At 41.2% G+C, this 14,209-nt stretch overlaps 1 protein-coding gene across 4 annotated transcripts in view; it reads left to right on the top strand.

The window, feature by feature from the left end:
- Window positions 1-14,209, top strand: part of CDH12 (cadherin 12) — a 1,227,746-nt gene that overhangs the window by 840,561 nt on the left and 372,976 nt on the right. For all 4 annotated transcript variants that reach the window (XM_068236731.1, XM_068236730.1, XM_068236729.1 and 1 more), the window contains one exon: window positions 11,263-11,345. The gene's annotated coding sequence lies outside the window, so the exon portion shown is untranslated. The remainder of the gene's footprint in view (window positions 1-11,262; window positions 11,346-14,209) is intronic.

Below are 14,209 nucleotides of genomic sequence, written 5' to 3'. Positions count from 1 at the left end.
AGTTCCCTATCCATGAACACAGACTCTTCCCCAGTCCTTGCATCCTCAACTTTTGCACCAGACTTTTGTGGGGAACAGTGTCGAAGGCCTTTGCAAAGTCCAAGTATATCACATCTACAGCATTCCCAATATCCATATTAGCATTCACTACCTCATAAAAGCTGAGCATGTTAGTCAAACAGGACCTGTCTTTAGTAAACCCACGTTGATGCTGAGAAGTAAGATTATTTTCTACTATGAAGTCATGTATAGTATCTCTTAGTAACCCCTCAAATAGTTTGCATACAACTGATGTTAAACTTACAGGTCTATAATTTCCTGGATCAGATTTTTTGCCCTTCTTAAATAATGGGAAAACGTGGGCTGTACGCCAATCCACTGGGACTCTGCCAGTTGCAAGAGAGTCACAAAAGATAAGATAAAGGGGTTTATCTATAACTGAACTTAATTCCCTTAGGACCCGAGGATGCATGCCATCCGGGCCAGGTGCCTTGTCTATTTTTAATTTATTTAGTCTTGCCTTCACTTCTTCCTGCGTTAAGTATTTAATATTACAGTTAGAAGATTGAGACTCTTCTGCCTCTGTAGTTTGCAACAGTGCTGTTTCTTTTGTGAAGACAGAAGCAAAGAAAGCATTTAATAACTCTGCCTTACCTTGGTCATCCACCATTGAGTTCCCATCCTCATCCTTTAGGAGTCCTATACAGTCAACCTTTCTTTTTTTAGAGTTAATGTACTTGTAAAACTTTTTTTGGGTTAGATTTGATATCCTTAGCAATTTGTTTTTCAGCTTCAATCTTTGCCTGCCTAATTTCTTTTTTACAATTTTTATTGCACTCCTTATAATTGCTTAGTGCAGCCTCGGTCCCCTCCTGTTTTAAGACCTTATAGGCATTCTTTTTCCTCTTCATTTTATCTTTAACCATTCTATTCATCCATAGAGGCCTTTTTTTATTCCTAGACATTTTGTTTCCATATGGGATATACATACTACAGTATTGATTGAGTATAAGTTAAAAAACTTGCCATTTCCCTTCAGTGTCTTCCCCTTGTAGTACATTATCCCAGTTCACCAAACTTAGTGCCTGCCTAATTTGAGTGAACTTTGCTTTTCTAAAATTCATAGTTTTAGTGGTCCCGCTGCCCCGTGGCCTATCAGTCACCAGATCAAACGTTATCATGTTGTGATCACTATTTCCCAAATGTTCTTGAACCTGCACATTTGATACATTATCTGGTCTATTAGAAATGATCAGATCCAGTAACGCATGCCCCCTAGTTGGTTCAGTTACCATTTGAGTCAAGTAATTGTCCTGTAGTGCTGCCAGAAATCTGCTGCTTTTACCAGAATGGGTAGCCTCAATACTCCAGTCAATGTCTGGAAAGTTGAAGTCGCCCATAATTATGACCTCATTTTTACCTGCAGCTTTTTCAATCTGCTGTAGTAATCGCAGTTCTGCAGCTTCATTAATAAGAGGTGGCCTGTAGCATACCCCAATAAGCAATTGGCAACTTTTATTTCCACCATGAATATTTACCCAAACGGACTCCACATCTTCGCAATCTTCCTCCCTCATCGTTGACTATTAGACATTAGACTATGACTATGGTAGGATTAGATTGTGAGCTCCTCTGAGGACAGTCAGTGACATGACTATGTACTCTGTAACATGCTGCAGAAGATGTCGGTGCTATATAAATACATAATAATAATATGGTAGGACATTAGACTATGACTATGGTAGGATTAGATTGTGAGCTCCTCTGAGGACAGTCAGTGACATGACTATGTACTCTGTAACGTGCTGCAGAAGATGTCGGTGCTATATAAATACATAATAATAATATGGTAGGACATTAGGCTATGACTATAGTAGGATTAGATTGTGAGCTCCTATGTGAACAGTCAGCGACATGACTATGTACTCTATAAAGTGCTACAGACAATGTCAGTGCCATATGAATGGGCACACAGAGAGACGGAGAGAGGGCAGGCGACAGAGAGAGGCGCACAAACAGAGGAAGGGGTACAAACAGAGAGATACACATGCAGAGGATGTGGCACAGTGTCACACAGGCACAAACAGAGACACACACACACACACACACACACACTACCCCAATTTAGAACACGAACACACACACACACACACACACACACACACACACACACACACACACACACACACACACACACACACACACACACACACACACACACACACACACACACTGTATACAGAACACACACACAATATACAGAAAACACACACACTGTACACACACACACTGTACACACACACTGTACACACACACACACACACACTGTACACACACACACACTGTACACACACACACACACACACACACACACACCTCTCTCTCTCCACCCTTTTCTGCCCACACCACACACAACATTCTCTGTGAGTGCAACATTCACGAGGGAGAGGAGGGTGGGGAGGAGGGGAGAGACACAAAAAGTAAACAAGCCAGACTGAAAGGCAGACAGCGTATACCTCCACCCCCACATGCATTCTTCCACACGCTGGCGCTGCTGCTGGCTCTGGCTTTCTTCTCCCCTTCCTCAGTTTGCTGCTCTGCTCCATCGCTCCTGTTCAGTGCGGAGAAGTGCCAGCTCCCACGGCCCTCTCCTTGAAGTCTTGTTGGCACGCTTCAGCTCCCCATCAGCCCCAGCAAGAACACGCTCCATTCAAAACTTGCTGGGAGGCGGAGGTTCAGCGTGGCCGCGTCTTCAGGAGATGACATAGAGAAGGGGCAGAGCAGCAGCTTCCGCATGTGTACTAGGCTGGCCCTGGAGGGGAGCATAGAGAAGCGGTGTCATAGCAACAGATGCCGACGCTTCCTTTCAAGTGCCCTGCAGCAGCTGCTCAGAGGTTTGTGGCACTCTGGGCGAGATCCGTAGCACGTGCTTCGGATCTATTGCCCTAATGACGCGCCTGGCCAGTAGTATTCTTTATTTAAACTGTAATACCACAATCCATTACATTTTTCCAATATGTCTTAATAAGAACTTTCTAAGAAATCATGATATTTAACATGCAACCTGCAAGAAACTCACACATGCTAGAACTTAAAATCAAGAAAGCAGAGCAAACTGAAGGGTGGTATTACATTTGTATAGAGTACAATAGCTGTAAATTGGAGTACAAGGTTTTTTTTTTGTTCTTGTTTTATTTTTCGAAAAGTGCAACCAAAGCATCCTTTGTAGCTGGCGTTATTAAACAAATCCTCTTCCTTAGATGCTTGCTGCAGGTTTGCTACCTTGATTCAGGCATTCAGAAGACCCAGTGTTTGGTTTGTAGTGTGCATAGCTGATTTCTGTTTTTTTAAGACGTACGCATCACTTACCTGCTCAAATACCAGATGCTCGGATTGCAATATGTCCAGCTGATACTTTTTTTCTTTTTAGGAACTACATCTTCTAATCATTAACCTTGTTAAATGGCTACACTCTTGATGAAGTAAACCCTGATTTACAAAACACAATTTAGTTGTGTATCTGTCGTCTGTCCTTATGTTAACATGCACTTGAAATGTTATTGTAAAAAAAAAAATATTCTCCTCTACATGCTTCATAGGTGACCCGGGATCACATTAGAGCACTGACAAACCTAAAGGATCATATGCCATGTAGTTTTGATAATTTATTGGATTACCTTTTTTACTTTGATATACTTACAGTATAACTAATAAGGTTGTGTACCATCATCCTTCCTGGTTTTGTTTCTACAAAACATTCACATTTTATGTATAACCTATAGGTTTTGTTTTTCAAATTTTTAATTTCCCTCTTTAAAGTCCCGTATGCTTTGGGTCATTATCTTTCCTCTACACATCCAAATGAAAGCTACATCTGGCCCAGAAAAGCTGTTCTTTTTCTGTTAATGCACAGTGCAATTAGGGAAGAATTAGCTGTTCATTCTTAACACTGCAAAATGGAAACATTTTCTCTGGACAGAGTGAAATAGCCCAAGTAATTAGAAATTTGATGAAAAAACATCTGGTATTATTTGGCCACTAGTGATGCAACTAGTACAGTGAGCACTACCTGCATGGAGTTTGCATGTTTTCCTTGTGTTTGTATGGATTTGCTCCAGACACTCTGATTTCTTTCTACATCCCAAAAACATACTGAAACGTTAATTGATTTTACAGAAAATGACATCATGGGGACATAATCTAAAGATTATGTATTCACACTGTTCAACTCATTTGTATAATTAAGTTAAAGAAGCAAGGCTTTCTAAGGAAATAAGTAAATAAATTAGAATGCTTTATTTGGTACAGCTATGTGCATGGTGATAATTCAATGCTTTTGTGGCACATTGCATCTTCAGAGCTGAATTTCCAGGTTTTGGAAAGTATCCTGTCAGATTTGTAATAGCCCCACCAAATCTACTATTTAATTCTCTGGTAATCCAATAAAAATGATATTGTTACTGTTAATAATTGTACCTGTCATTGTATAACTATGGAAATGAGCATGGTATGGTATACCACCTACAAAAGAATATTGGCATCCATGTCCATCATCTAGGTATACTCATTTCAGAATTACACATCTCAAATAGAGGAAAGATGGATTAGGTGCTTTACATATCTGGGTGAAATAGAACACAAGAATCAGGATCACTAGTCATAAGGGGTTTTGGAATGAGTTTAGGCATATTTGACTACCACTTGCAGGATTTATGAAACTACCTTCAAACACTTTATTTAAAAAGTACAGTTCATTTAAAATCACACAAAAAATGTCCCCTAGTACAATGTCCATCTAGGCAAATGTTCCGAAACGTTGTAAGCCTCAGGGATTTCCTTAAATTCTAAATTAAAACTTCTGACAACTGTCCACTCTGGAACACTACTGTTGACCTACTTAAATGAAGAAAAGCATCTCTAAAACTCTCACCAGAGCTTTTCACTGGTCAGTTGATCTGAGTCAGTATCCTCTTTTGAGAGGATTTCTCATTGGTCCAGGTCAGAGCACAAATGTATTGCGGCACCCTTGAGGGATATTTAACCAGTTCAGGGCCATAGGCTTACACCCCTTGTGACTAGGCTATTTTTTACAATTTAGTGCTCTGCAGCTTTAATAGCTTGCTGCAGAGCCATATCACTTAGCACACAAACCGATCCCCCCTCCTTTTCTGCCCACCAACAGAGATTTCTGTTGGTGGGTTCTGATTGCTGCTGAAATATTTATTTAATATTTATTTATTGTTGTTTCTTTAAATAAATTTCACAATTTTCTATGTATTTTCATTGCTTCCCTCCCCCCACCAGCCAATCAGGGTGATCCTCTCTTATAGGCATGAGCCTATGAGAGGGGATAGCAATCGGAGCAACTCTAGGGGACAGATGAGTGACACAGCTGTCCCCAGTACAGCGCTGCAGTAGATTGCAGTGCTGTAGAGTGTAAATAGACAGTGGTTTCACCATCTAAAAATCTGCTAGCAGTGATTGCCGCTGGTAGACTGATAATGGAGCAGAGGACTTGATGCCTTTCGGTGTTAGGCAGTCCTGGGGCTACCACCTTCCCGACGCCTATCGGCGTTAGGCAGTCGGGAAAGGATTAAAGATATTTTTCCTTCCAGTGTGGTATTCTGGTAGTATTGAAGTGGAGCAGACAGTCATCAGGGACTCCGAGAGTCCAGGATCAAGATTTTATGAAACCACAGAACATAACATTGCTTGGGACATTTGACTAGACAATGTTTACAAACTTCAGAGAGTAGGCAATGCTGCAGAGATGTTTATCAGGTCACCCCTGAACCTCTCCCACCCCAGCAGCCATTTCTTCAACCATCTCCCTTCTAGCCAACAGAGCCATCCCTTTTGGCCTACAGAACAATCTCCACCAAAACTTCCAGGCACGAGAATGCCCCCCCCCCCACACACACACACACACCAGACTAAGGTCCCCTCTACAGCGAAACCTCCCAGACCCCATCTTATGCTCCTCTGGAATCCTGCATCACCAATCTTTCCAATCCATTCCTTATTTTTATATGTGTTTTCAGTATCCATATTCACTTCTGTTATTTGCACTATGACCAATACCGTGTGTACCACTAACAATTCCAGGTGTGATAACTGTCATACTTGGCAAATCAAATCTGATTCAGATTTTTGGTTTTAAAATAAATGTATTTTTATATATATATATATATATAAAAATAAGAAAATAAACTGATTTAGAGGTAGTAAATCAGTAAACAATAAGTGAAAATCAATATAAACACCCATCAATACCTTTAATAACAGCATTCCAAAGCTTATATTTAAGCCAATTCTATTAAAGCATCAACAGGGTGATTTACAAAACTTTTCTCATAAATAATCTATTCTTATTTAATGCTCACCTTATTAATATAACTTTTTACTTTTGGCATTTTCCAAGAAACAAAATCTCTCAACGTAAGTTGTTCCTAAATAACTTAGTACTTCTCTTGCCTTATTTTTTTTTTTATAGTATATATATATATTTTTTATTATTGGGTTCTTAAAATGTTTATATAGATATGGTGAAAAGCCGATAAGGAGAGATAATTAATGTGGCATTTATGGTATTGATGACCACTGACAACTAATTGGTGCAATATTTTTATGTAAACCTACAGTATGTTGTGTCGAATCTCTTCTTTGTATGTGTATGCATATATATTTTAACATGTCTATATTTAATTTGTATAAATAAATAAATGTTTTATGCAACAGATGACCTGACTGACAAATCCTATTATTTCTTGGTTACTACCTAAATTATCCCACCCACCGGTTAAGAATCCCAATAGCCCAATTAGCATCTTTCATGGGATGTGGGGAATGTATACACTTGTTTACAGGAATTAACAACTTTAAGTCGTGTCTTTTGAAAAAAATGGGCTTTGTCTTTAAAGAGACTCCGTAACAAAAATTACATCCTGTTTTTTTATCATCCTACAAGTTCCAAAAGCTATTCTAATGTGTTCTGGCTTACTGCAGCACTTCCCACTATCACAGTCTCTGTAATAAATCAACTTATCTCTCTCTTGTCAGACTTGTCAGCCTGTGTCTGGAAGGCTGCCAAGTTCTTCAGTGTTGTGGTTCTGTGATGCATCTCCCCTTTCCTGGCCCCTCTATGCACACTGCCTGTGTATAATGATCTCTTGAGATACAAAAGGAAGGCTGTATACAGCCTGCTTGTGTATGGATGTATTTTCTATGTGTGGACATACTGTACATCAACCTACTTCCTGTTTTGGTGGCCATTTTGTTTGTTTATAAACAAACTTTTTAAAACTGTTTTTAACCACTTTTAATGCGGCGAGGAGCGGCGAAATTGTGACAGAGGGTAATAGGAGATGTCCCCTAACGCACTGGTATGTTTACTTTTGTGCGATTTTAACAATACAGATTCTCTTTAAGGAGAAATAATTTATTAAGAGAACATTTCATGAAACATTTAGAAACTGCCCAGTTATTGCAAGCATTAATTTTACAATTTAGCTAGCCATTAACTACTCTAAGACCGCTCCATGCCACTGGGCGTGGCCGCGGCGGCAGCCCCAGGACCGCCTAACGCCAATTGGTGTCAGGACCTGGAGCTGGCTACTGAAGGAGATCACGCGCAGGGTGCATGCGCATCTCCTTCTTGGGGGGTGGAGCTCCGTCCCCTCTTCAGTCTCCGAGCGGCAATAGGCACTCGGGAGACTGTGAGACGGCGTGATTGCCATCTATTTACATAGTGCAGCGCTGCGATCAGCAGCAACGCTGCACTGGGGACAGCCGTGTGACACGGCAGAAGCCTATGACAGCCGATCGCGTGATTGGCCGGCTGGGGGGAGGGAGGGGTTTTCAATATCAAGACAAAACACAAAATTAGTTAAAAAAAATACAAAAAATGAACATAAATATTTATTGTAAAAAAAAATAAACAACTGGGGGGTGATCAGACCCCACCAACAGAGAGCTCTGTTGGTAGGGGGAAAAGAGGGGGGAATCACTTGTGTGCTGTGTTGTGCGGCCCTGCAGCTTTGCCTTAGAACTGCAGTGGCCAATTATTAAAACAGCAGCCTGGTCTTTAGGGGGTTTACCACTGTGGTCCTCAAGTGGTTAAATTTGATGTAGCTACTCACTTGAAGCCAGTGGCATAGCCGAGAAGCTTGGGGCCCCAGTGCGAGTTTTACATGGGGCCCAAGCACTCTATTGATATAAAGCCGTAAAACCTACCAAAGACAGTTTCAGCGTCAGAGAAATGTATTTAGAGTAAGGAAACAGTTTGTTAGGATTACCACTATGCAATGCACATATAGAGGCAGGAGCGTAACTACAAATCCCCATGCCTCCCTCCTCACCGATGGGCGACCACGCTTTCCTCTCATGTTACGACCCCTCCTGCCCTCCAAAACGTCCCTGAGCGGGCCCCCGTGCAGGAGCAGGGGCTGCATCCACTAATGTTATGCACCTGTATAGAGGTGTTCATTACCAGCATAGCATCAATGAAAAGCTAATAAGATGGATAAAGAAGGGCCTCTAGTGGGACCTTCTGGTCCAGGGGCCCCAAATGCAGTTGCAACCTCTGCATCCCCTATTGCTACACCACGCTTGGAGCACATTTTCTAACACCAGTAAAATAACAAGACCTTATATGTGAAGAAGTAAAGGAATCCCTTTACAGTTATTTCACTGGCATTTGTTAAACGAATGGAAAGTATATCTGAAGCGCCTTGTGGTGCTATGACATTTTATTTAAAATGTTTCGTTTTCTGTAAGTAAACTGAGAACCTCTTATCGCTCATTTAGTGACAAAATCATTGACTGATAGAAAACATTTTTTTTTCTTGACATTGTAAAACTCCATCATGCTGGCCCAGGCAGGTGGCAATAAATCCACATTTGTCCTCCTTTACATTGACATCTAGAATCCTGCTGATTTATTTTCAGCTTTGTACCATAAAACACATCTACTAGGCTCCCCGTCTTACAGGATATGTCTTAAAATGTTAGACATTTACACAAACAAAACAATGTTTCCTATCCATCGGGACTATTAGCATTCTAATTTCTGTTACAGTTTTACTTTATATTTATTATAAAGCAGCTTGTTTGGACTGATGGGTTGTTATTTTTTTCACAGGTGTCATGTTATGTTGTTGCATTATAATTTATGTCTAAAAAGGGATGTTGTTATTTGCTGGTATGAAGGGTAATGCAAAAGGCTCTTGATCATTAAACCTTCAAACAAGGGAAAAAGAAAAGTAAACAAACAACCATCTCTGTTTCTTAAGGACATGGAATGGGATTAGAAAACATGTTTTCAGTTTAATTCCTTACCCTTCCTATTAGCATATCCATCTGTTCTCTATTATAGGGGTTGTGTGATCCTAGCAATATTAGGCATATGCTAAGGAGGAACATTCGGTTCATTATTGTCTATAATTTCAAGAAATCAAAGACTGGACATGCAAAAGAGTTTTTGTCTTACCAAGAGTTTTATTATGAATAATAAAGTGCAACAATTCTCTTGTAGTTCTCTTTTGCTTTTGAGCTACAGCTTGTGTTGCATGGTACTAAATATTTTAAACATAAACCTGTTGGAATCATTTCTTAATAGTACACATTCATTTATACTTTGAAAATGTCTTTTAGATGAGTATTTATTATCTTCCATGATATTGGACATGTTTTATTGTTTTATTCAGATGCATACATATTTTGTGTTGTAACTGATATTATCAATGGCATCAAAATAAAGTAGATAATTAGCAAATAGTTTGTTAGTTAATAATGTTTCTACGCTAAGAATATTAACCACTGGGTAGTTTGTGTCTGGTATATCAAACAATGCAGCCCTGCAATAGCTGGACAGCTCTAGTTTTTAATCTTCAATGCTATAATTTTGGCACTATATCCAAAGCCTCTGAAAAGCTAAACCTGTTAATAGAGCGGAAAACCTTTTGGGACTCATCTGTTTTATAGGTAGTATGCTAACAGTCAATAAACACAGGCTGTTTTGGTTTTAGCTTTTCTTTAAAAATATTATCGGTTATGACAATAACGGAGGCACAGAAACAGAAGAACACTGACACGCTCTGCCTGTAATTGGCCACTTCTGAGATACACATTGCTCCTTTCATAGTGCAACTTCACCAAGTTATGTCTGCTTCATATCATGACAGCACAATGTTCAAACAGAATGCACACTCTCACAAAATGACTGTTAGTGCCTGAGATCATGAACATTCATTGTCTACAGCTGCAGAATTCTGTGATGACTTGAGTCTGCATCCAAACTGGATGAGTTCTACTATATGTCTATAGCCTTCTCCTTCTAGGAAGAGAACATGGTTAATATGCAATTCATGTTTTCTCCTTTTATTGGTATTTTTCAAGTTGCAAAGTGCTGAAAAGTTATTTTAACCTCCTTGCCGGTTTTCCCGACCTGAGCTCGGGGTAGAAAAAACAAGCTATTAGCGGTGATCCCGAGCTCAGGTCGGGGTATGCATTGCAGAGCTTTACTTGAAGTTGTGGAGTCCCGCGCGCGATCTCGCTGCACAGCGGGACTCCAGCCTCTCTCCCCGGCAGTGTGGGGTCTTTCCCTGGCCGCCGGGATCCCCCATGTCCCCGCTATTCTTCCGGGGACCCGGCAGCCAGTTGGAGCAGCGCAGCCGTGGTGGTGGCAGCAGAGCGGTGGTGGCAGCGTGACGTCATCGGGGGCGGGGCTAATATTGAAAACGAACTTCTCTATATTAGAGAAATATAGAGAAGTTCGTTTATATGTATATTAGCGCCATCTTGTGGACAAAGAGAAAACTGCAGCACAGGAGCCCAGGAAGGTACATTTTTTTTTTTATTTTGCTGCAGATCTCACTGCCAGAATGATTTTTTTCAGGTTTTAGGGTCTGAAAGAGTGAAAAAAAATTGCACCGCTTTTAGACCCTAAAACCTGGAAAGAATCAGACCGCCAAGGAGGTTAAAGAGAGGATGAACATTATATCCTAGGAGAAAATTTAAGAGAAAAAAATAATTGAATATATGCCTAGGTGATCAATATGGACCACATTATAAAGACGTAGTAGTAACCCCTTCTCCGATCATCAGGCATAACAACAGCAGCCATTCAGCTGCCTTTCGTATCTGTTATTTGAAATATTTTTTTGTTAACTAAAAAATTTTATTTTCTATCTTTCTCCCTCAATTTTTGCTTAGCCTAATACGGATTCATCATACTAACAAGAATTTGTATTTCCCTCTTATCAGCACGCTCATGAGGTGTTGCAGTGGACAAGCACAGTACCCACAGAAGTTGATCCAGACAGCTCATCACACGTCTTTGGAATTATGTAGGTATATTACACACTAATTGTATGCATATTATTGTGGAACTGCTTTGTCTTTGAGCATTTCATTGCAACACAGGCAGGCACACAGATATATTGTATTTATATGCTGCACATGGGCACTTTACATGATGATATACATTGATTAGATCCTTGTATTGGGGATTGGTGTGATTTGCACTTTATTGATTTTTTTTATGGTACCCGACTATACCAGTGAGATTTATTGGGATTGTACAATGTTTGTGAAATTTATTTAATCAAAACCAGTAGGAGGCATTGCCAATTACATTTGGCACGAACCAGAGGAGTTGTATTTTAATTGTTTTTATTACTTGTTTGTTTATTAATAAAGGATTTATGATTTTTCATTGAAATCTGAATTGTTCTTGAGACAAAGTTTTGTGTGGCCTGGATGGGTCTTTTCTTCTTCTTTTTGTGTATGGTGTAAGTAAAAGAAAAAGACCTCCCTTGGGAAGTATACAGAAGAAAGCTGAATCACTACCATTGCTCCTTTTTCTCCAACACGTAGTACTTTGTGGCAATTTCAAAAATCAAATTCTGACAAGAGCAGTTTAAACAAAAAAACATACAGATATACTCCAACATCTAAGCAATGCTGCTGTTTAGCTGGAACCAAAAAATGCTGCTGTCATGCTGTTCTGAACTTTGAACATAAGAAGAGTAACAAGTAAACAATGTTCTGAATTATACATTTTTAGGCATTCAAACTCCTCAGAAAACAAATAAAAATGAAATAAGCAAACCTACATTTTCTAGTAGGTGCAGACATTACATTTTCCGGCACCTATGTGATTGTTTCTGATAATTTTGACCAAGTAGTGTACATAGGACTCCCTCACTGTCACTTGCCTCTTCTCCTGCAATCCCCTAAGACATATGGCCTTGCCTTAAGGTGGCTAGTAACTAGTGTTGGGCGAACAGTGTTCGCCACTGTTCGGGTTCTGCAGAACATCACCCTGTTCGGGTGATGTTCGAGTTCGGCCGAACACCTGACGGTGCTCGGCCAAACCGTTCGGCCATATGGCCGAACTAAGAGCGCATGGCCGAACGTTCCCCGAACGTTCGGCTAGCGCTGTGATTGGCCGAACGGGTCACGTGGTTCGGACCCGAACGCGCTCTGATTGGCCGAACTGTCACGTGGTTCGGGTAAATAAATACCCGAACCACGTCATATCTCCGCCATTTGTCTGTGGGTTTAGCTTTGGGTAGGCAGGCAGGGTAGTTCGCGCTCCAGCCACGCTAGCCAGGGTCCCCCCCAGTCATTGTGTGTCGCTGCTGGGAATAGTAGTACACCGCTCGCTCAGCATTCTGTTTACTGCCACTCTGTGTACCTCGCTCAGCCACACTATATAGCATTCTGTTTACTGCCACTCTGTGTCTGCTGGGAATAGTAGTACACCGCTTGCACAGCCACACTATATAGCATTCTGTTTACTGCCACTCTGTGTACCTCGCTCAGCCACACTATATAGCATTCTGTTTACTGCCACTCTGTGTCTGCTGGGAATAGTGGTACACCGCTCGCTCAGCCACACTATATAGCATTCTGTTCACTGTTCTGTGTCTGCTTGGAATAGTGGTACACCGCTCGTTCAGCCACACTATATAGCATTCTGTGTACTGTTCTGTGTCTGCTGGGAACAGTAGTACACCGCTCGTTCAGCCACACTATATAGCATTCTGTGTACTGTTCTGTGTCTGCTGGGAACAGTAGTACACCGCTCGCTCAGCCACACTATATAGCATTCTGTTCACTGTTCTGTGTCTGCTGGGAATAGTGGTACACCGCTCGCTCAGCCACACTATATAGCATTCTGTTCACTGTTCTGTGTCTGCTGGGAATAGTGGTACACCGCTCGCTCAGCCACACTATATAGCATTCTGTTTACTGTTCTGTGTCTGCTGGGAATAGTGGTACACCGCTCGCTCATCCACACTATATAGCATTCTGTTCACTGTTCTGTGTCTGCTGGGAATAGTGGTACACCGCTCGCTCAGCCACACTATATAGCATTCTGTTCACTGTTCTGTGTCTGCTGGGAATAGTGGTACACCGCTCGCTCAGCCACACTATATAGCATTCTGTTTACTGCCACTCTGTGTACCTCGCTCAGCCACACTATATAGCATTCTGTTTACTGCCACTCTGTGTCTGCTGGGAATAGTGGTACACCGCTCGCTCAGCCACACTATATAGCATTCTGTTCACTGTTCTGTGTCTGCTTGGAATAGTGGTACACCGCTCGCTCAGCCACACTATATAGCATTCTGTTTACTGTTCTGTGTCTGCTGGGAATAGTGGTACACCGCTCGCTCAGCCACACTATATAGCATTCTGTTCACTGTTCTGTGTCTGCTGGGAATAGTGGTACACCGCTCGCTCAGCCACACTATATAGCATTCTGTTTACTGTTCTGTGTCTGCTGGGAACAGTAGTACACCGCTCGCTCAGCCAGAGTATATAGCATTGTGTTTACTGCCACTCTGTGTACACCGCTCAGCCAGACTATATACCATTGTTTACTGACACTCTGTGTACACCACTCAGCCACACTATATACCATTGTTTACTGACACTCTGTGTACACCGCTCAGCCAGACTATATACCATTGTTTACTGCCACTCTGATTCTGCTGGGAACAGTAGTACACCGCTCGCTCAGCCAGACTATATACCATTGTTTACTGACACTCTGTGTACACCGCTCAGCCAGACTATATACCATTGTTTACTGACACTCTGTGTACACCACTCAGCCACACTATATACCATTGTTTACTGACACTCTGTGTACACCGCTCAGCCAGACTATATACCATTGTTTACTGCCACTCTGATTCTG

Source organism: Hyperolius riggenbachi, chromosome 5, assembly GCF_040937935.1.
Source record: "Hyperolius riggenbachi isolate aHypRig1 chromosome 5, aHypRig1.pri, whole genome shotgun sequence".
NCBI classification, from domain to species: Eukaryota; Metazoa; Chordata; class Amphibia; order Anura; family Hyperoliidae; genus Hyperolius; species Hyperolius riggenbachi.
This window is presented reverse-complemented; position numbering and strand designations above follow the sequence as displayed.